Source organism: Gracilinanus agilis, chromosome 4 (genome assembly GCF_016433145.1).
Source record: "Gracilinanus agilis isolate LMUSP501 chromosome 4, AgileGrace, whole genome shotgun sequence".
In the NCBI taxonomy this organism is placed as follows: domain Eukaryota; kingdom Metazoa; phylum Chordata; class Mammalia; order Didelphimorphia; family Didelphidae; genus Gracilinanus; species Gracilinanus agilis.
Window position 1 is genome coordinate 324,846,648 of NC_058133.1, and position 20,950 is coordinate 324,867,597.

At 35.8% G+C, this 20,950-nt stretch overlaps 1 pseudogene; it reads right to left on the bottom strand.

Annotated features, from left to right (window-relative positions):
* Window positions 1-8,817: 8,817 nt before the first annotated feature.
* Window positions 8,818-10,479, bottom strand: LOC123246505 (annotated as a pseudogene).
* Window positions 10,480-20,950: the final 10,471 nt, after the last annotated feature.

A 20,950-nucleotide genomic window follows, 5' to 3' on the forward strand; every position in this document is an offset into this window, starting at 1 on the left:
TATGTTCTGACATCTGGGTGACCAGCTGGGCTACAACCTTTAACAGAAGGATAATCTGGGGTTAGATCCACTCTTGGTCAACATGGATGAAGGTCCACAGCTCTGTGGCCATACTATATATAACTGGCATGGTACAGAGTACAGAGAGTACTTGAGGTTGGAGTTATAAAGACGTGAATTTAACTTTTGCCTCAGATATTTACTAGTTATATGAATCTGAGCAAGTCTTGTGATCTCTATGAGCTTGGGTTTCCTTCATCTACAAAATGGGGATAATAACAGCCCCCATTCTCAGAAGGGTCCCTGTAAGGATCAAATGGGATAATGTAAGGAAAATACTTTGTAATCCCTGTAGCACTAAACAAATGCAAGCTGTTATTACATTCTACTAATGTTTTCTTGCCTCTATTAGAATGATTAAAGGACCAATTTAATGTTAGTAGGTCAGCCAACTAAGATATACAATCTTTTGTTGGTATAGAGGGAAATACTAATAAACCATTTCAAGGAAAAGTTGGAATTAACCTTTTCCTTGAGAGTAAAGAGAGGCTAATGTGAACCACATCAATGGATCATAGGACTAGAAGACTTCACTGGTCATGTAGTTTAACCTCATTCTATGGATGTACAGAATAGGGCTTGGGAAAGTTAAGTGTTTTTTCCTGTGGTGACACTGGTAGCTTAAAACTATCAGAAGGAGCTATGATGATCAGTGGTCAATGTCTTGCTATAAATAAGGATGCAGAATTTATTAACAAATAGGTTGTCTTATATTTCAATAAGTTCAACAGATTTAATCCAATAACTTTGTGTCTGAATTTGCCCAATTTTGCTCCATTCTCTTCCGTTCAGAACTAACCAATTTAAAAATCATTAGCCAATTTGAGTTGGCCATTTTAATTGCCAAGGTTAGGAAAAAGAGAGAGAAGGGTAGTGGAGAGAGGGGGTGGGGTGGGAAGAGTGACAGAGAGTAGTGAATATATTGAAATAGGAAGAGAGAAGAAAAATAAAAAAGGGGGCATCCATGCCATTCTGTGTTTGTGTCTGAATAAAAAGGTCAGCTCTCAAATATCTGCAACAAAGGAAGACAGGAAGAATACAAAGAGAGAAAATGTTGAAAATATAAAAACTGTTCAATTCCAAAGCTCATATTTTCAAACCAATTTAGCTATTTAAGAACATATGCAACCAAAAAACAAAACCAAAGATTTATAACCCATTTTCTCCACTGCATGAACTTCTAGTTGTCATACCATGAATGTCCAGATGACAAATGGTACTCTACATTTTTTAATCCAAAGCTTCTACTATCCAAAGCTCTTGAAGTATGCTGGTAGCATTATTCTTTTTTTTAGTAGATTTATCCTTGACAAATTTTCTTGAGTGGCAAGTATTATTACTCTTCATTTTATAGATAGAAGAAAATTGAGCCTTAGATAAATTGTCTGTTGCCCAAAGTCACACTTTGAATGTTAGAGCTGAAACAGAATAAGGATAATTCATACTTCATTCATGTAAATTGTCTTTGTCTCATCTTGTTTTCTACTGAATACTAGTTACTCCCATCCTGGGCAATGCTGGAACTTTAGGAATTTTTAGCAAGTATACAAAGGCACTAGTGACCAAATGTGACTCATAATATAAACCTTTGTTCCTTGTTTAGTTCTTAATGTTCCAAGAGTGCCATTTTGAACAGAAATGTGATTGCTTTGGGACCAAACAGCTGTTTCTTAAGAGATATTTCATAGAAAAATGGAAAAAGTTTATTCATTTTGGTGATGATCCAGAAATAGTATTATTGATGAACGCGGTAGGGAGGAAGGCTTCAATTATTAACCTCTGTGTCAATGTCTCTCAAATCATTATCTCCACTTCCAGTCTCTCCCCAGAATTCCAGTTCTATATTTTCAATTGCTTGACATATATATGTAATATATATTTATCCATATGCATATATTCACACATTTATTTTGATATATATAAAATTGTTATGCATATTTCTGTATATGTAAAATGTATAATTTATTGAAATATCAAGTATTCCATGTGTGTGTATATAAACATATAGATATCTGTATATATATTAAGCAGTTGTAAATATAGGACTGGAACTCTGGGGATAGAATCTATCTATATCTATATCTCTATATCTATCTCAATATCTACATCCCCCAAAAAAGATAGAGACAAAGCAGAGACATGAGACAGACAAAGAGGGAGGAGGGGGGAAGGGAAGGAGGGAAGGAGTGAGAGACAGAGACAGAGACAGAGAGACAGAGAGGAGAAAGAGAAATCCTGAATATTTCACTGACACCTAAAACTCAAGGTGCCCCCAAATGAACTGAACTCACATTATTTTTTCAAACTGGAGCTTCCAATTATCTTTCAGACTCTGTTATTGGTATGACTATTGTCCCGAGTACTTGATCTCAAAACCTTGCAGTCACCTTGAACCTTCCCCCACATTGTCCCCCACATCAGGCAACACCAGTTATCAAGTCTTGTCAGTTGTGCTGTTACGACATCTTTTCATCCCATGCATTCTTTTTTTTTTTTTTTTTACCATCCAAACCACCCTCGTTCAGTTCTTTCTCACTTTTGACATGGACTATAATTACCTCAATTGGGTTTCCTGCTTTCATTCTATCCTCTTTCTAATCTATCTTTCCAAATATTCTCTTTACAATGGTCTTAATGCACTCATCTGATCATATCACATTCCTCCTTGATCATATATTGTTGTTTCTCAATTGTTCAATCATGTTGGACTCTTTGTGAGCCCATGGACTGTAACACAGCAGGCCCTTCTATTCCCCATTATCTCCTGAAGTCTATCAAAGCTCATATTGCTTCTATAGTACCATTTATCCATCTCATTCTCTGCTCTCCCCTTCTCCTTTTGCTTTTGATCTTTCCCAACATCAGAGTCTTCTCCAATAAGTCCTTTCTTCTCATAATGTGATCAAAATATTTAAGCTTCAGCTTCAGTAATGGATTTTCCAGTGAATAATATGAATTAGTTTCTTTAAGCATTGATTTTGGGCAATTATTCATTCAAAAGCATCAATTCTATGGTTCTCAGTTTTTCTTATATTCCAACTTTCAGAGCTATACAATACTATTAAAAATTCTAGCTTTGATCATATGGACCTTTGTTGGCAAGGTAATATCTCTTCTTTTTAGTAAACTTCCAGATTTGCCTTAGTTTTCTTTACAAGGAGCAAGCATCTTTTAATTTCATGACTGAAGTTGCTGTCTACAGTGCTCTTTGAGCCCCCAAATTAAAAATCTGACACTACTTCTACTTCTTCTTTTGTTTGCCAAGAAGTGATATAACCAGTTGCCGTGATCTTGATTTTTTAAATGTTAGATTTCTTATACTACTTCCCTTTATATACTCTACATTCTGTCCAAAGTAAAATACTAACTTTCTTTCATAATCTACTTACTTTCTCTCATCTTCATGCTTTTACTCATTCTACTGACCATACCTAGAATGGATTTACTTTTCACCATTTCTATTCAAACCCCTTACTTCAATATACTTCCTTCTCTCTGAACTATTCTTTGACCTCCTTTCCCTCCAGAGGAAATGATTTCTCTCTTATTTAATTTCTCATGACACCTTCTTCCAATCTTTCCTTTGCACTTATCACATTTTGACTTATCATAGTTATTTGTATATACCTTAATTCTCCAATTAGATTATAAATTTCTTGAGGATTATGTCTGTGTCTTATCTTTCTATCCAAAATGCTTAGCATATTGTTTTTGAACACAGTGGGATCTCAATAAATATCTGATTTGAATTGTCTCAGATTCAGTGAGCTTTCATCTGGATAAAGTTGAGTGATTTTGAGCTCATTTTAAAGCCAGTTGCCATATTTCATACTCTAATAAGCCTTCTATTCTTGGCTAGACAATTTTGGATTTCCCCCCTCTACTTCCCCCTCATAAACAGATGTGGGGCTTTTAGTGTCCTTATGTTTAATGCCACTTGGTCACCCATTTCCATTTGTTTTGTGGCACTAACACATAATTATCTCAGTCGCAGGAGGAGGCTCTAGATCCTTTTCAGAGAGTTTTTCCTTTCTACTCTACTAGGCAGACTGTAGACCTCTGATTCTGTCATTTATTTTCCTTTATATGTCCCATCTGATCTCAGAGGTTTAATTCTTTCTTTTGGCCTGGGATTTGCCTTACCTTCCTATTGCCAGGATTTCATCCTGGCTGTGTTCCTGGTGTAGGTATGAATAACTTTCCCAGTTTCAGCTTGTAGTTCTTCTTTGCCAAGAATTACCTATTGGAGGGGATTTCCAAACCCCACCCCCCTCTCAAGGATTTAGTTGAGACTAAGGTTTATGTATTCAGTGTTTGTGTGTATGTGTGTATGTTGGAGGCAAGGAAGGGGGTAAAATGCCCTAAAATTTTTCATTTTCATTATGCCATATCACTCATCATCTGAATCTCTCTTAGAGTTTCTTAGAGTTTCAAATATGTAAAGTCTCAAAGAATCTTTAGATAAGTCGATAACTGAGATTGTCTTCTACGGGTGTTTACAAACAGGGAACTAGAAATACAGTCTTGACTATCAGGAAAGAAGATGGAAAATTGCATTATTCCTGAGCATTTGTCTAAGTCTTCTTCCAAGCAATCATATGCTTCTTGAAGGCAGGGATTATGTTTTGTTTCACCCTTAATCCTTAGTGTCTAGCAGAGTTCCTTGCACACAGGGAGTAATATGCTTAGCATAATCATAAATGCCAACCAGGGTGTTAAAAAGCAGTTACTTTGTGTGCCCTGACATTATGGTAGCTATGAGGACCTGGAAGGAACCCTGAAATTGGACTCTGGCAATACCACTAATGGAAGTAATTGTTCCTATGAATTAAAGAACTAGAGATGGTGATATAAGGTTGTAAATTGGCCTTTCTTGAAACCATCATGATGATCAACTAGACAGATGGGACTGTGAAGCAAGTAAAGTTCCTTTGTGTTCTCAGACCACAAGAGAGCAAGATACAACAGAATAAAACAGAAATACCTGTATTATTCTAGAAATGCTTTGGTGATGATGGAACTACTACTAAAACAGGTATACCAAGAGTCTACAAGAACTAGACTGAAGCTAAAATACTTTTATTATGTGTCAGTACTATATGATAGCAAAATTAAAAAGCATTTTATTGGTTAGAGGCAAAGACTCCTTGCTGTTAATTACTTCAGTTCCAAGTTACATAGCAATCTTTCTTATTTAGAGATCAATGTAGGGATATTATAAGAAATAGCTTTATTGGGGTCATCTAGGTAGCACAGTGGATAGAATGTCAGGTGTAGAGTCAGGAAATCCTGGGTTCAAATCTGGTCTCAGACTCTTCCTAGCTGTGTGACCCTAGGCAAGTCACTTACTCCCATTTGCCTGGTCCTTGCCTTTATGTCTTAATGTTATTTTTATGAAGACAGAAAGTCAGAAAGTAATGGTTAAAAAATTAACTTTATTACTATGGTAATATTAAATAGAAGAAATTAAGGAGTTAGTTAAATCTGAAAAAGGAAAAACTAAATAATATGAAGATGAAAACAAGCTTAACAAAAACTCCAGAATTATTGCCTAGTAATCATATGGATCACAAAGATAATGACAATGTTTTATGTAATTCTAAAGAGGAGATGGGAATACTTAGAAAAGAATTTTTAAAAATCCTGCATGAATTAAATGCCATGAACCCAATAAATATATCAACCATATCAAAAGAGTATTATTATTAAACTGGCATCTGTTAAAACCATCATGATTGAATGCATACTTCTACAGTATCTGGCAAAGCAGTAAAACATTTTAGGACCTGTGCATAACAACATATGCTATGGTCATTGTCATTGTAAGGACCATTGCCTTGGTAAGAAGCTGCCTAGGAATCCTAAGGGCAGATATTAAATATTGCCATGGTGAAAGTGACTTAAGAAACTATTGAAGATCTGAAGACATTGAATGGTTACTTAAATATATAGCTATTACATCCTGTAAAACTTTAAACACTATATAACCCAATTAAAGACAAAAAATAAGAAATGTGAAAAGAATTTGGAAAATGAAAATATATCAGATGTACTTGATGTCCTTAATCACAAATTAAAATCAAACCCCCAATAGATAAGGTGTCAAAGAAGGACAGAAACAAAATTTACAATTCAGCATTAATTAATAGCAAAACTAAGTAATTAGGGGAAACAAAGAACCTCCCAAAAAAGGGAGACATTTATAGTCCTTAAAAAAGAAAAAATCAAGTCTGATACAGTGAAAATGACAGTTGAAATCAAATGCTTATCTACTGTTAATATAATAAATTACAGAATAGTTACACAAAGGGAGCAATCTAAACTGTAGCTTACCTGAAAAAAAATGGTAAGTTAAAGTCTGGATATGATCTATAATTCTCTTTATTGTATCACAGTGGTACAGAATTCAAGAAGCTCTCCTAGAAGTGTTTCCAGTGGTGAATGGGTTAAGTACTAGAGGCATACCAGGGAGCAGTTAAATAATAAGACAAATAAATACATAAATAAGAAATAATAACACAAATAAAAAAACAATTGCTGAGTCAAGGTAGTATTTATATTTTATACAAAGCATCATCAACTTAGATTATTCAAAAAATCTACAAGAAAGCACTATGCATGTTTGCTGAAGTGTAAAACGCATATATCATAAAGGTCTAGGAATGTAAAGGGAGATTAATCCATTATAGTATTTCCAAATAACTTCTTCAGTAATCACCTAACATATATAACAGCTTTATTAATTACCAAAAAGTCTCTGACTCACTTCTGTACTCTTGGCTTTGTTATATAATACAAATTTATAAAATGGATCCAAGTTTAATGAGAATATGGAAGTATTTTGTTTTCAGATGGAAAACTATTCAACTGATTTAAGTAAAATTTTCTGTAAAGATAGCTTAAACCTGCTATGGTTCTGCCTAACTTTAAATTAATTCTCATCATTCTGAATAAAATTGAGCATAACTTTCAAGTCAAAGAGGGTGGTGTACTAAAACGTTGCTATAATCATTTGTATATGCATATATATGGATGATAATTGTTACACCTGAAAATCAAAACAGTAGGAAAAATACACACTGAACAATTAATTATGTAAATGCCAGTTTTGCCTGATACTTTAGGCATAAAATAGATGGTGAGAGAACTAAAAGTTCAATCAAAAACCTGTATGATGTTAAAAATATAAGGCTCTTGATTACAAAGCAGTTAAAAGAAAAATTAATACATCAAATACTTTCAGAGTACATGATTAACAGGTTAAAAATTACAGAAATGTTATAAAGATTTTCTCCCAATTTGTTGTTTCCCTTCTGATTTTGGCTACATTGTTTTTGTTTGTACAAAAGCTTTTTAGCTTAATATAATCAAAACCATTCAATTTACATTTTGTAATTTTCTCTAACTCTTTCTTGGTTTTAAAATCTTTCCTTTCCCAGAGATCTATATAACAAAAATCTCTGACAGGGGTCTAATTACTCAAATATACAAGGAGTTAAACCAATTGTATAAAAAATCAAGCCATTCCCCAATTGATAAGTGAGCAAAAGACATGAATAGGCAATTCTCAGGTAAAGAAATCAAAAGTATCAATAAACACATGAGAAAGTGTTCTAAATCTCTAATAATTAGAGAAATGCAAATCAAAACAACTCTGAGGTATCACCTCACACCTAGCAGATTGACTAAAATGAAGGAAGGGGAGAGTAATGAATGCTGGAGGGGATATGGCAAAACTGGGACATTAATGCATTGCTGGTGGAGTTGTGAACTGATCCAACCATTCTGGCTGGCAATTTGGAACTATGCTCAAAGTGCTATAAAAATGCCTGTTTTTTTATCCAGCCATACCATTGTTGGGTTTGTACCCCAAAGAGATCATAGATAAACAGACTCGTATGAAAATATTTATAGCCATGCTTTTTGTGGTGGCAAAAAACTGGAAAATGAGGGTATGTTCTTCAACTGGGGAATGGCTGAACAAATTGTGGTACATGCTGGTGATGGAATACTATTGTGCTAAAAGGAATAATAAACTGGAGGAATTCCATGTGAACTGGAAAGACCTCCAGGAATTGATGCAGAGCGAAAGATGCAGAGCCAAAAGAACATTGTACACAGAGACCAATACTCTGTGGTAAAATAGAATGTAATGAACTTCTGTGCTAGCAGCAATGCAATGAGCTAGGACAATTCTGAGGGACTTATGGAAAAGAACTCTACCCACATTCAGAGGAAGAATTACAGGAGTGGAAACAGAAGAAAAACAACTGCTTGAACACATGGGTTGAGGCGGACATGATTGGGGATGTAGACTCAAAACTACCACACCAATGCAACTATCAACAATTTGGAAATAGGTCTTAATCAATGACACATGTTAAAACCAGTGGAAATACGCATCAGTCATGAGGGGGATTTGGGGGGGGGGTTAAAGGGAAAGTAAGAGCATGAATTATGTAACGATGTCAACTTTTCTAAAAAATAAATATTAATAAATGTTTAAAAATAAAATAAAAGACATGGTGTAAAAAATTCAAAAAAAATTACAGAAATGTTTTTGGAACAAATGGATCTTTCTTTAAGAAGCAATGGTAAAGGTCAACAATAAGTACATGCCATTGGTTTTGTTGAATGTAACTGAAAATGGCTTGTCTCCATTCAGAGCCTATGGAATGGCTAAGGAATATGGTGACCCTAGACCACAAAAGCCTGAGCCCTGTGACATACCCACCCCTATATTGTCCATGGATTGGCCTAGGGCCTAAGCCATCCATAACATTCTCTAGACACACTTCTTTTTGCCTCTTTCATAGCTTTAGTATCTTCTTCTAAGTTGGAGTCCACAAAACCAAACCCTTTTGGTGACCCTCTCTCCTTCTCTGTGACCATGCTGGCCCCCACTGAGTCATGAAAGGAATCTACAAATGTTTCTTCTGTGATGTCTTTGGACAGACTTTTGACAAAAAAAAATTTAGAACTGCTTCATTGGAGCTGCATTTGCTGTCTTCCATCTCTTCAGCTGCAGATGGGTCTACCTTCAATTTCTACTTTGTTAAAAGAATTCAAAGCTTCTTTTGTATTCTCCAAGGAAGCAGATTCAAGGAAAGCATACCTTTTGAGCTGGTCATGGTTGTTCTGGGTCAGGCTTTTCAAATACTTCCTGTAGACTCTCCTCCATGACACTGCAGGAGAGGTTGTTCAGTACTGGTCTTGGAGTATTACCACTTGCTGCAGTCCTTCCTCCAGAAATTGCTCTTCCCACCTCAAGAGTTCTCTTTTCCTTGACTTTTCTCCCCTTTGTAGTCCAGAATAACTCTTCAACATCAATCTCAATCCCTTATTTCTCTTCCAATACCTTATCCACAGCTGTTTCTGTCTTGAATTTCATGTAGGCAATTCCTTTGAGTATTCTATTATTGGTGCAGACTAGTCTGACCTCAATAGCATCTTCAAACACTTCCTTGAGTTCCTCCTTAGTTACTTTATAAGGCAGATTCTTGATGAAGAACATTCTTGCTTCTCCATCTTTCTTGTTCTCTTTTGCTTTTTTTCCCCCAGCTTCATTTCAGAGCTGAGCACTTTGAAGCCATTGATTTCCAGAGCTTTTTTTAGCAGTTTTTAATTACCTGTAGCCAAACTTCCTGGTGGCACCAATGCTGATGTCCAGAACCAGAAGGTCCTTTTTTTTTTTTTTTTTTTTTGCAAAGATGCCAATTTTTCGCTTGGAAGGGCTTTTGTTGAAGTTTAGGTTACCAGTGAAGAGATTGAAATTTGTAATCCCTTCAGTTTCCAATTTCTGTTTCTTGATTTCTGTTTGCCCATTTCCTTTTTTCCCTTTTCTTGGGGCTTCTTTGACGAGTACTGCCTCTTTCTCCTCATCTGAATCTTCTTCCTCCTTGGATTCCTTAACTTTCCTGTCTTTCCTAGGGGCAGCCTTCACAGAAGTAGTCTTTTCTTTAGCAGGGGTAGCATCCATAGCTTCTTCTTTAGAAAAGTCTTCATTGTAGCCATTCTTCTCCCCCTTCCCTTCCCCCTGCCCCTCCATCTCCTCTTCCTCCTCTGCTGGAGCTGCTTCCACTTTTGTGGCTTTGGATGCCTTAGATTCTTCATCTCCCTCATCTTCCCTGTCCTCTTCAGATTTGCTGTCTTGGCATTCTTTCCATTTTTTTGTGTGTTCTTTGGCTGGAGGCACTGCTGCTTTAGCATCCTTCCTGCTTGGTGTAACGGTGGTTTTAGGTGGGTGGCTCCTTTCTTGGCAGTGGTTACACAGGCCTTCTTACCAGGAGTCATGACTGCTTTTTTGGCAAGTGTTGTAGCCATGATGGCTTTTTTGGCTGGAGTAGCTGCAGCCTTCTTGCCCTTCTTCTGAGGGACCACAACCTCTTCTTTACTGCTTTCATCTTCATCTTCTGGCATGTCCCCATCCTCACTGTCTTCTCTCTCCTTTGGGGAAGGAGTAATTTTCTTTGGTTCACCTAGATTTTTAATAACATTCTGACCTTCACAAGATAGCATGCGAATAAGAAGCAGAGGGCTAAGATCCATTCTTGAAGTGTCAGGAAGCACTGGGAAGGGAGGGGGTTCTGTTAGCAGTCTTTGCTGGCAGAGGCTGAGACAATAACTGTTGCTCCAGTTTTGATTAAGATTATACATAGGCTATAGATGAGTTGCAGATATGCATCAGTGGAAAGAGTTCTATGCTGGGAATTCCCTACACAAATGAAATCATGAAATCATGGAGAGAGAGAGAGAGAGAGAAAGAGAGAGAGAGAGAGAGAGAGAGAGAGAGAGAGAGAGAGAGAGAGAGAATTTTAGAATTGGGACTATTGTTTCCATTTTAAAGATGGTGGAACCTAATTTCAGAATGCCTGCCTTGTTGATGCCAAAGTTCTCATAAGTAGATAGAACTTTGGAGCTGAGGTCTAAGACCTTGTGCTTTAGATTATGCTGAGTACCTACCCTTGAAAGCAGACAGAACAATAAAAATCCAATCCTGATACCAGGACAAACATGGGTTACAGAACTGTTTAGCTGAAATGGGGATAGGAATCCTACTAATTTTGAAAAATATGTTAGAGGGAAGCCTGCTCAATCTGCATCAGAACAAGCATCTCCTCTGACCACACTCCTCCTCCTTCCTCCCCACACAAATGATCATCTAGTTGCTTTTTGAAGATTTCCAGTGAGTAACACAATAGAAAGGATTTGAAGACTAAGAAACTGGAAAATGGATTTGGTCAACTCCTCAATATAGAAGTAGTGTCTTTTTGTCATAAGGATCCATGACCAAATAAACTCTTTCCCTTCTCTAGAAATGCCAGACTAACTTCATGAGTCAGGTTTAATGTCACCTACTATGGAGAAGGTCCTGTGAGAGAAGGTTTTTTTTTGGAGTTACAGAGATGAATAAAAGATAATCTGTTCTGAAGATCCAATTCTTTGTCTCTTAGGAATAGCATTAGGTACAAAATTAAAGTTGTATTTTAGAATCCAGGGTGCTAATAGCTAGATTGCTTTCAGGGAGCTGGATTCAGTGGTTGCTAATATTTCTTTCAGCTCTATATCTATTAAAACTTTAACCAATTCTAATCCTATGAACACTGTAGGATCATTGAGCAACTTCACTGAAATTTTTTTTTCTCTCACAGCTTTAAAGTATCAGAGAAAGGAAGTATTGTAACTGTTTCCAAAGAGACCTTGTTAAATGCTCCCTCCCTCCTCTCCCTGCATTGAAGAATGCATCATTTGACAAAAAGATATATGTGTACACAAATTTGTCTCTTTTATTTCTTTTTTTTTTAACCCTTGTACTTCGGTGTATTGTCTCATAGGTGGAAGAGTGGTAAGGGTGGGCAATGGGGGTCAAGTGACTTGCCCAGGGTCACACAGCTGGGAAGTGGCTGAGGCCGGGTTTGAACCCAGGACCTCCCATCTCTAGGCCTGACTCTCACTCCACTGAGCTACCCAGCTGCCTCCTCTTTTATTTCTATTTATCAGTTCTTTCTCTAAAGATGGGCATACACAATGTTTTTGGTGAAGACTTTCCTTTGCTGTTAAATGGATCCTCAATCCAGGGAAATCTAAATTCCATTTTTATGTACCCTGATGCCCTCCTGGCCACTCTTCCCTCTCTTGTCTTCCTTGACAGTTTTCTCCTGATTTTCTGCCCAATTATGTGACTATTGATCTTTGCTGAATCATCATCCATCTTCTGTCCAAAATGTATGGTTATCTTTGAAAGCTCTGTCCTGGTTTCTCCTTTATTCTCTCTTTTTAATCTCATATTCCATTGTGTCAGTGTTCTTTTATAGGCAGATTTCCAGATCTACATATCCAGCCCTAAGCTCCACTTTCATCAACTTGCTGGATATATTCACCAGGCTTTCTTATCAGAACATCCATGGCAAACCAACTCCTCTCCCTCACTAAAAGCCCACCCTTATTTCTGTTGGGGTTACCACCATTCTTCCAGACGCTCAAGTTCATAACCTTGATTCTATACTCTCACTTTACCTCCTCCACCAACCTCATTATCCAATAAGTCACTGCATTTTGTTGACTGATTTTGCCTCCACAACATCTCTGATCTCTTCTCTTTACTCACAAGCCATTACACTAGTTCCAGCACCTAACTCCCAATCTCTTACTTGAATTATATTACTTGGATTTCCCTAATTGGACTTTCTTCTTCCAGACTCCTTTCTCCAAAGTGTCCTCATACAACTTAAAAATGAATCTCCCTGAAGTACAGGTCTCATGTCTCCTCAAATAACCTGACTTTCCAGGTCATCGACCTCTTCAATTTCCATAAATTAAACAATTCAGTACATAAATAGGGAGAGAGAAGACATTCTTCATATTGTTGTTCAGTCGTGTCTGACTCTTCGTGACTAAATTTGGGGTTTTCTTGGCAAAGATACTGGAGTGGCTTGCTATTTCCTTCTTCAACTCATTGTTTTGAAACCCTTACCTTCTATCTTAGAATCAATAGTAAGCATTGCTTCCAAGGCAGAGGAGTGGTAAGAGCTGGGCGATGTGGACCAACTGACTTACATAGGGTCACACAGCTAGGAAGTGATCAAGGCCAAATTTGAACCTGGGACATCCTGACTCTAGGCATGGCTATTAATCCACTGAGCCACCTAGCTGTCCCCTCTCCAGCTCATTTTTTGAAAAAAAATTATTAGTTTATAACATTTAAAATATTAAGATATTCAGTTAGCTCCTTCCCTCCTTTCTATTCCCTAATTAAAGAAGATATCATTTGACAAAAGAATTATAAAACTATGTCTCATTTCTATTTATCAGCCCTTTCTCCAGAGGTGGACCTATACAAGTCATTCTTCAAACAATATTTCTGTTGCTGTATATAACGTTTTCTTGGTTCTGCTTGTTTTGCTCTTCATAATTTCACATAGGTCTTTCCATGTTTTTCCAAAATTAAAGTTTGTCATTTCTTATGGTTCAGTAGTATTCTATCATAATAATATAATACAATTTATTTAGATACTCCCCAATTGATGGGCATCCCCTCAATTTTCAGTTCTTTGGCACCATAAAGAGAGATTCTAAATATATTTTAGAACATATAGTATCTTTTCTTATCTCCTTGACCACTTAAGAAGTAAATTAAATAGTAGTATTGCTGAATCAAAAAGTATAAATAGTTTTATAACTTTTTGAGTATAATTACAGATTGTTCTCCAAAAGTTAGATCAGTTCACAGTTCCACCAACAATATACTTGTGTCCCCATTTTTCACATCCCCTACGCAGTTGTCATTTTGCCATTTTATCATTTTAGCCAATCTGATAGGTGTGAGATCATATCTGAGTTGTTTTGATTTGCATTTCTCTAATCAATAATGGCTTTGATTTCTTCATCCCAAAACTGTCTATTCATATTTTTGGCTATTTGTCATTTGGTGAATACCTCATATTCTTATGTATTTGGGAAATTTTTTTATTTTACAAATGAGATCTCTGTCTGAGAAACAACTTGTAATATTTTCCCTAACTTATTGCTTTCCATCTAATCTTGGCTACATTGGCTTTATTTGTACAAAAACTTTTCAATTTAATGCATTCAAAAATTTCAATTTAAATTTCACAATGCTTTCTATATCTTGTCTGTTCATAAATTCTTCTCTTATCCATAAATCTGATAGGTAATATATTCCCTGTTCTTCTAATTTGTTTTTAATATTTCCTTTATGCCTAAGTCCTGTATCCATTTTGATCTTACCTTGGTAAATGACATAATATATTGTTCTGTAGCTAGTTTCTGCCAAACTGCTTTCCAGTTTTCCCAACAGTTTTTTTCCCAAATAGTGAATTCTTATTTCAAAAACTTGGATCTTTACCTTTGTCAAACACAAGGATACTACAGTTTTTGCAACTGTCATATGTATATTCCGTTTCACTGATCCACTTTGCTATTTTTTAGCCAGTACCAGATATCTTTGATAATTACTGCTTTATAATATAGTTCAAAATCTGGTCCTGTTAGACCTCTTTCCTTAACACTTTTTCCTTATTTCCATTGATATTTTTGACCTTTTGTTTTTTCTAAATGAATTTTGTCATTATTTTTCCTAGTTCAGTATAATAATTTTTTTGGAATTTAATTGAGATGGCATTGAATAAGTAGATTAGTTTAGGTAGGGTGTCATTTTAATTATATTGGCTTTGCCTATCAATGAATAATTTATATTTCTCCAATTATTTAAATCTGCCTTTATATGAAAAGTGTTTTATAATTATGTTGTTATGGTTTCTGAATTTCATTGGGAGACATATTCTTAAATATTTTATTCTATCTATTGCTATTATCTCTTATTGTCTCTTCTTTCAGGACATTGCTAGTGATATAAAGAATGCTAATGGTTTATGTGAGTTTATTTTATATCATACTCCTTTGCTAAAATTAATGATAGTTTCAGTTAATTATTTAGTTGAATCTCTAGGATTTTCTATATATCATCATATCATATGTGAAAAGAGATAGTTTTATTATTTTTTGCCCATTCTAATTTCTTCATTTTTTTCTTCTCTTATTTTTATTGCTAGTATTTCTAGTACAATATTAAATAATAGGTGAAAACGGATGTCCTTGTTTCATTCTGGATCTTATGGAGAAGGTTTCTAACTTATCTCCATTCTAGATAATGTTTGCTGATCATTTTAAGTCTATACTTCTTATTAATCTAAGGAAAAATCCACTTATACCTATGCTTTTAAGGGTTTTCCTTGTCCAGCTCATTTTACAGATGAAGAAACTGAGATAAATAGGGTTTAGTGACTTGCCTGGGTTCTCACAGCTAGAAAGTATTTGAAGCCAGATTTGAACTCAGAAAGAGAAATCTTCCTGACTCCAACCGTGGCATTCTATTCACCTCACTACCTTGCTGCCTCTTTCTAGGGATAGAGAAAAGCTATCATTCAGTGAGCATTTATTAGACCAACTCTACTTGGAATAAAAGTCCTTTCTACAACATAGCTTCAAAGTAGTTATCTAGCATAGGCTTGATAAACTCAGAGGAAAGGAACCTACCACACCCTGAGACAGCTCACTAAATTTGAATATATTTCAGATCCAATTTTTAGGAATTTTTTTTCTTTTAGTTGAACTAAATGTTCCACATTGCAACTTCCATGCTATTGGTCCTAGTTTTGATCACTGGACCAAACAGAGCAAGCCTAATCCATGTTCTAAATGACAGTCCTTCAAATCCTTGAAGACAGCTACTGTGCCCTGATTAAACTTTTTCTTCTCCAGCCTAAATGCCCCTGTTTCATTCACCTGATTCTTATGTAGAATCCACATAAGGACATTTACTATGTTGGCTATTTTCTTCTACTTCTTTCTAGTTTACCATTGTCCTTCTTAAGAGATCCCAGACTCAGACATAATCCAGACGGGGTCTAACCAGGACAGATTAGCAAGCCACTATGCCTCTCTTAATGTGGCTTTAACATTGCATTAATTCTTTTGGCTACCATATCAATTTGCTCATATTAAATTTGCACTCCACTAAAACCTCTCAACCTTTTTTCAGATGAACTGTTGTCTAGCCAAGCCTTCCCCTCTTCTGCTTGGGAAGTTGATTTTTTTGTATCCAAAAGTTTGTAATTACTATAGCATATCAGCTGATTAGATTCAGTCCCATGTTTTAACATGTCACGATCTAGTTTCCATCCAAACTCTCATCTAGTACATTAACATGCCCTCCTAGCTTTGTATATACTATAAATCTGATAACAGATTTCAGGGGGCATTTCTCTGGTCCTCCTCCAAGTTGCCATTTAACCATTGATGACTATTCATTTGATCCAATGGTTTACCAGCTTCAAATCATCTTAGATTTTAGCCTATCAGATTTTTATCCATTTTTTTTTTGACAAAAATTGCTTGAAACACCAGGCATGGTGGGCTCATGCCTATAGCCCCTGCCTCCAGGAATGTTGAGGCTGGTGGATCTCTTGAGTTCTGGAGTCCTGAGTTAGAGTGGGTTAAGTGAATCAGGTGTCCATACTAAGTAGAGCATCAATATTGTTAGCCCCTGGAGTGAAGGAGTCAACCAGTTCCCTAAGGAGGGGACAAATGACTTAGGTCAGAAATGGAGGGCGTCAAAAATTCCATATACAGCAGCAATACTGAGTGACCTCTGCACTTCTATCTTATGTGAGATAGGGAAAACTAAACTGATATATGTGTGTGTGTGTGTGTGTGTGTGTGTGTGTGTATACATATATATTTTATCAAATATTTAGTTAAAATCTGAATAAACTGTAAGATCATAGAATTATCCTGATTTTCAAGTTTAATAGCTATTAAAAAATTACACACACATACACACACAGTCAGAAGAGACTTTAAAAGCCATCTGGTCTAGCTCTTTAATTTATAGGTGAGAAACTCTAGAGAGGTAAAGTGATTTGTCCAAGCTCACACGAGGAATAAGCGACAGAACCAAGATTCAAATCCAAGTCCTCTGACTCCAAATACAGTGTTTGTACCCCCTAACACAATTTGATGTGGCATCTTGATGAAGCCATGCTATTTTTTTGTGATCACTGTTTTCTTTCCCAGATGTTCATTAAGCATTCCTTTAATAATACATTTTACATTTACCAAACATTGAAGTCAAATTCACTGGCCTATAATTTGTAGTTCTCATTCTCTCTCACCTCCTATCCAAATTATACCAAAACCCCTGGAATTGATCTCCATATATCCAGACTCTTCTTGTTCCAATCTCCCCTCCACATAGTTGCCAATTTGATACTCCTAAAAGATAGTTCTAGCATGATACTTTACTGCAGAAGAAGCTGCAAGATCTCTCCCTTGACTCTACAATAAAATACACACTTCTGTTTGACTTTACAAGTCCATTACATCTAACCAGCCTCTCTTTCCAGGCTTATCATGCACACTCTTTCATTATCACATATATCACAATATATCACATATTGCTTACTTTTCAGTTGTTTCCCAGTCCTAAACATGTGATGCTTAGAAAGGAACACAGTACTCCAGGTGTGAGTGATCAGAGAAGGTTACAGCAGGACTGTGACCTTTTGTGTTTTGGATACTATTACTTTCTTGATACAGCCTAAGATTTTGTTACCTTTTTTGCCTTTCTAGTAGAGTTTTGATTCATAATAACTTTCACAGTTCACTACAACACTCATTCAAATTTTTTTTCAGATACATTGTCTCTTCAGATATGCCCACTTTATGGATGTAAATTTGATTTTTAAAGCACAATGTATTAATTAGAATTTTGTACCTTGGACTTCATTCCCCCAGAAGTCCTTCAGTATTTCCCAGAATTCCTTTTAATCTCTCCACCATCTTGCATGGTCACGTTTTGAATATATTTGGCTGTGGGGAACTCTGCCTATCTCTTTTGCAACTGGGCTGGGTTAGCTAGCTTTTTTTTTTTTAACTTCAGTTATTATTAATAAACTTTATAAAATATAATCATTATTATATATTAATTTTAATCTTTACAACAAAGAACTTTACATTCATACTAAATGAAGTTTAATCTTACTGGATCTAATAATAATAAATAACATTTTTCTAGTGTTAAGCACTGAACTAATAAGCACTTTCCAATAGTCATCTCATTTGATCCTCACAACAGCTCTGTGCGATAGGTGTCATTAAGGTGGCAAATATTGTTAAATAACTTGTCCAAGGCCATAGTAGTTAGTAAGTGTCTAAAGCTAGATTTGAACTCAGGTTTTCCTCATTCATGATCCAGCACCATATCCACTGTATCATCTAGGTACCTCTTTAATCTATTGTTTTAGACTAACAAAGTATTTTGGGATCCAGAATCTGTCACTCTCAATTTTATGTTTTACTTTTTCATAACCTAAAGGTTTGTAAAGTATTCATCATCTATATCCTTAAATAAATCAATGATGAAAATGTGAAATAACACAGGTCCAGGAATAGATTGGTAGTGTCTTCACTAGTCTCACCTCTTCTCCGTTTTGAGTCAACAAAACTACCCTATTGCCTTGACCATATCTCTCCATTTTATTCATGATGGAGTATGGCTTTGTCAAAAAGTTCCCTAGTTTAATGTTAGTCATCATGAAAGAAAATTAGGAGAGTTGGGCATGACCTATTCTTTTTTTTAATTTTTTAAACATTTATTAATATTCATTTTTAACATGGTAACATGATTCATGCCCCTACTTTCCCCTTCACCCCCTCCCCCGCTTCCCCCCCCCCCAACCATGGTCCATGCACATTTCCACTGGTTTTAACATGTGTCATTGATCAAGACCTATTTCCAAATTGTTGATAGTTGCATTGGTGTGGTAGTTTTGAGTCTACATCCCCAATCATGTCCACCTTAACTCGTGTTCAAGCAGTTGTTTTTCTTATGTGTTTCCTCTCCTGCAGTTCTTCCTCTGAATGTGGGTAGTGTTCTTTACCATAAATCCCTCAGAACTGTCCTGTGTCATTGCATTACTGCTGGTACAGAGGTCCATTACATTCAAGTTTACCACAGTGTATCCGTCTCTGTGTACGATGTTCTTTTGGCTCTGCTCCTTTCGCTCTGCATCAGTTCCTGGAGGTCTCTCCAGTTCACCTGGAACTCCTCTAGTTTATTATTCCTTTTAGCACAACAGTATTCCATCACCAGCATATACCACAGTTTGTTCAGCTATTCCCCAATTGAAGGACATACCCTCCTTTTCCAGGTCTTTGCCACCACAAAAAGCATGGCTATAAATATTTTCGTACAAGTCTGTTTTTCTATGATCTCTTTGGGGGTACAAAACCAACAATGGTATGGCTGGATCAAAGGGCAGGCATTCTTTTATAGCCCTTTGAGCATAGTTCCAAATTGCCAGCCAGAATGGTTGGATCAGTTCACAACTCCACCAGCAATGCATCAATGTCCCAATTTAACCACATCCTCTCCAGCATTCATTACTCTCCCCTTCTTTCATTTTAGCCAATCTGCTAGGTGTGAGGTGATACCTCAGAGTTGTTTTGATTTGCATTTCTCTAATTATTAGAGATTTAGAACACTTTCTCATGGGCTTATTGATACTTTTGATTTCTTTGCCTGAAAATTGCCTATTCCTGTCTTTTGCCCATTTATCAATTGGGGAATGGCTTGATTTTTTATACAATTGATTTAACTCCTTGTATATTTGAGTAATTAGACCCCTGTCAGAGTTTTTTATTATAAAGATTTTTTCCCAATTTGTTGTTTCCCTTCTGATTTTGACTACATTATTTTTGTTTATACAAAAGCTTTTTAGCTTAATATAATCAAAACCATTTAATTTATATTTTGTAATTTTCTCTAACTCTTGCTTGGTTTTAAAATATTTCCCTTCAAATAGATCTGACAGGTATACTATTTTGTGTTCACTTAACTTATTTATAGTTTCCCTCTTTATATTAAAGTCATAAACCCATTCTGAATTTATCTTGGTGTAGGGTGTGAGATGTTGATCTAAACCTAATCTCTCCCATATTGTTTTCCAAATTTCCCAGCAGTTTTTGTCAAATAGTGGATTCATGTCCCAAAAGTTGGGCTCTTTGGGTTTATCATACACTGTATTGCTGACATCACTTACCCCAAGTCTATTCCACTGATCCTCCCTTCTATCTCTTAGCCAGTACCATATTGTTTTGATGACTGCTGCTTTATAGTATAGTTTAATATCTGGTACTGCTAGGCCCCCTTCCTTCATATTTTTTTTTCATTATTTCCCTTGATATTCTTGATCTTTTGCTATTCCAAATGAAATTTGTTATAGTTTTTCCTAATTCATTGAAGAAGTTTTTTGGTAATTTGATAGGTATGGCACTAAATAGGTGAATTAATTTGAGTAGAATGGTCATTTTTATTATATTAGTTCATCTTACCCATGAGCAATTAATGGCTTTCCAATTGTTGAGATCCAGTTTTATTTGTTTGCAAAGTGTTTTGTAGTTGTTTTCATATAATTCCTGTGTTTGTGTTGATAGATAGATTCCCAAGTATTTTATATTGTCTAGGGTGATTTTAAATGGTGTTTCTCTTTCTACCTCTTGCTGCTCTAATGTGTTGGAAATATATAGAAATGCTGATGATTTATGTGCATTTATTTTGTATCCTGCAACTTTGCTAAAGTTGTTGATTATTTCTACTAGCTTTTTAGTTGATTCTCTAGGATTTTTTAAGTAGACCATCATATCATCTGCAAAGAGTGATAGCTTAGTCTCCTCATTGCCTATTTTGATACCTTCAATTTCTTTTTCTTCTCTAATCGCAACTGCTAGTGTTTCTAGTACTATGTTGAATAATAGAGGTGATAATGGGCATCCTTGTTTTACTCCTGATCTTATTGGGAAGGCTTCTAAT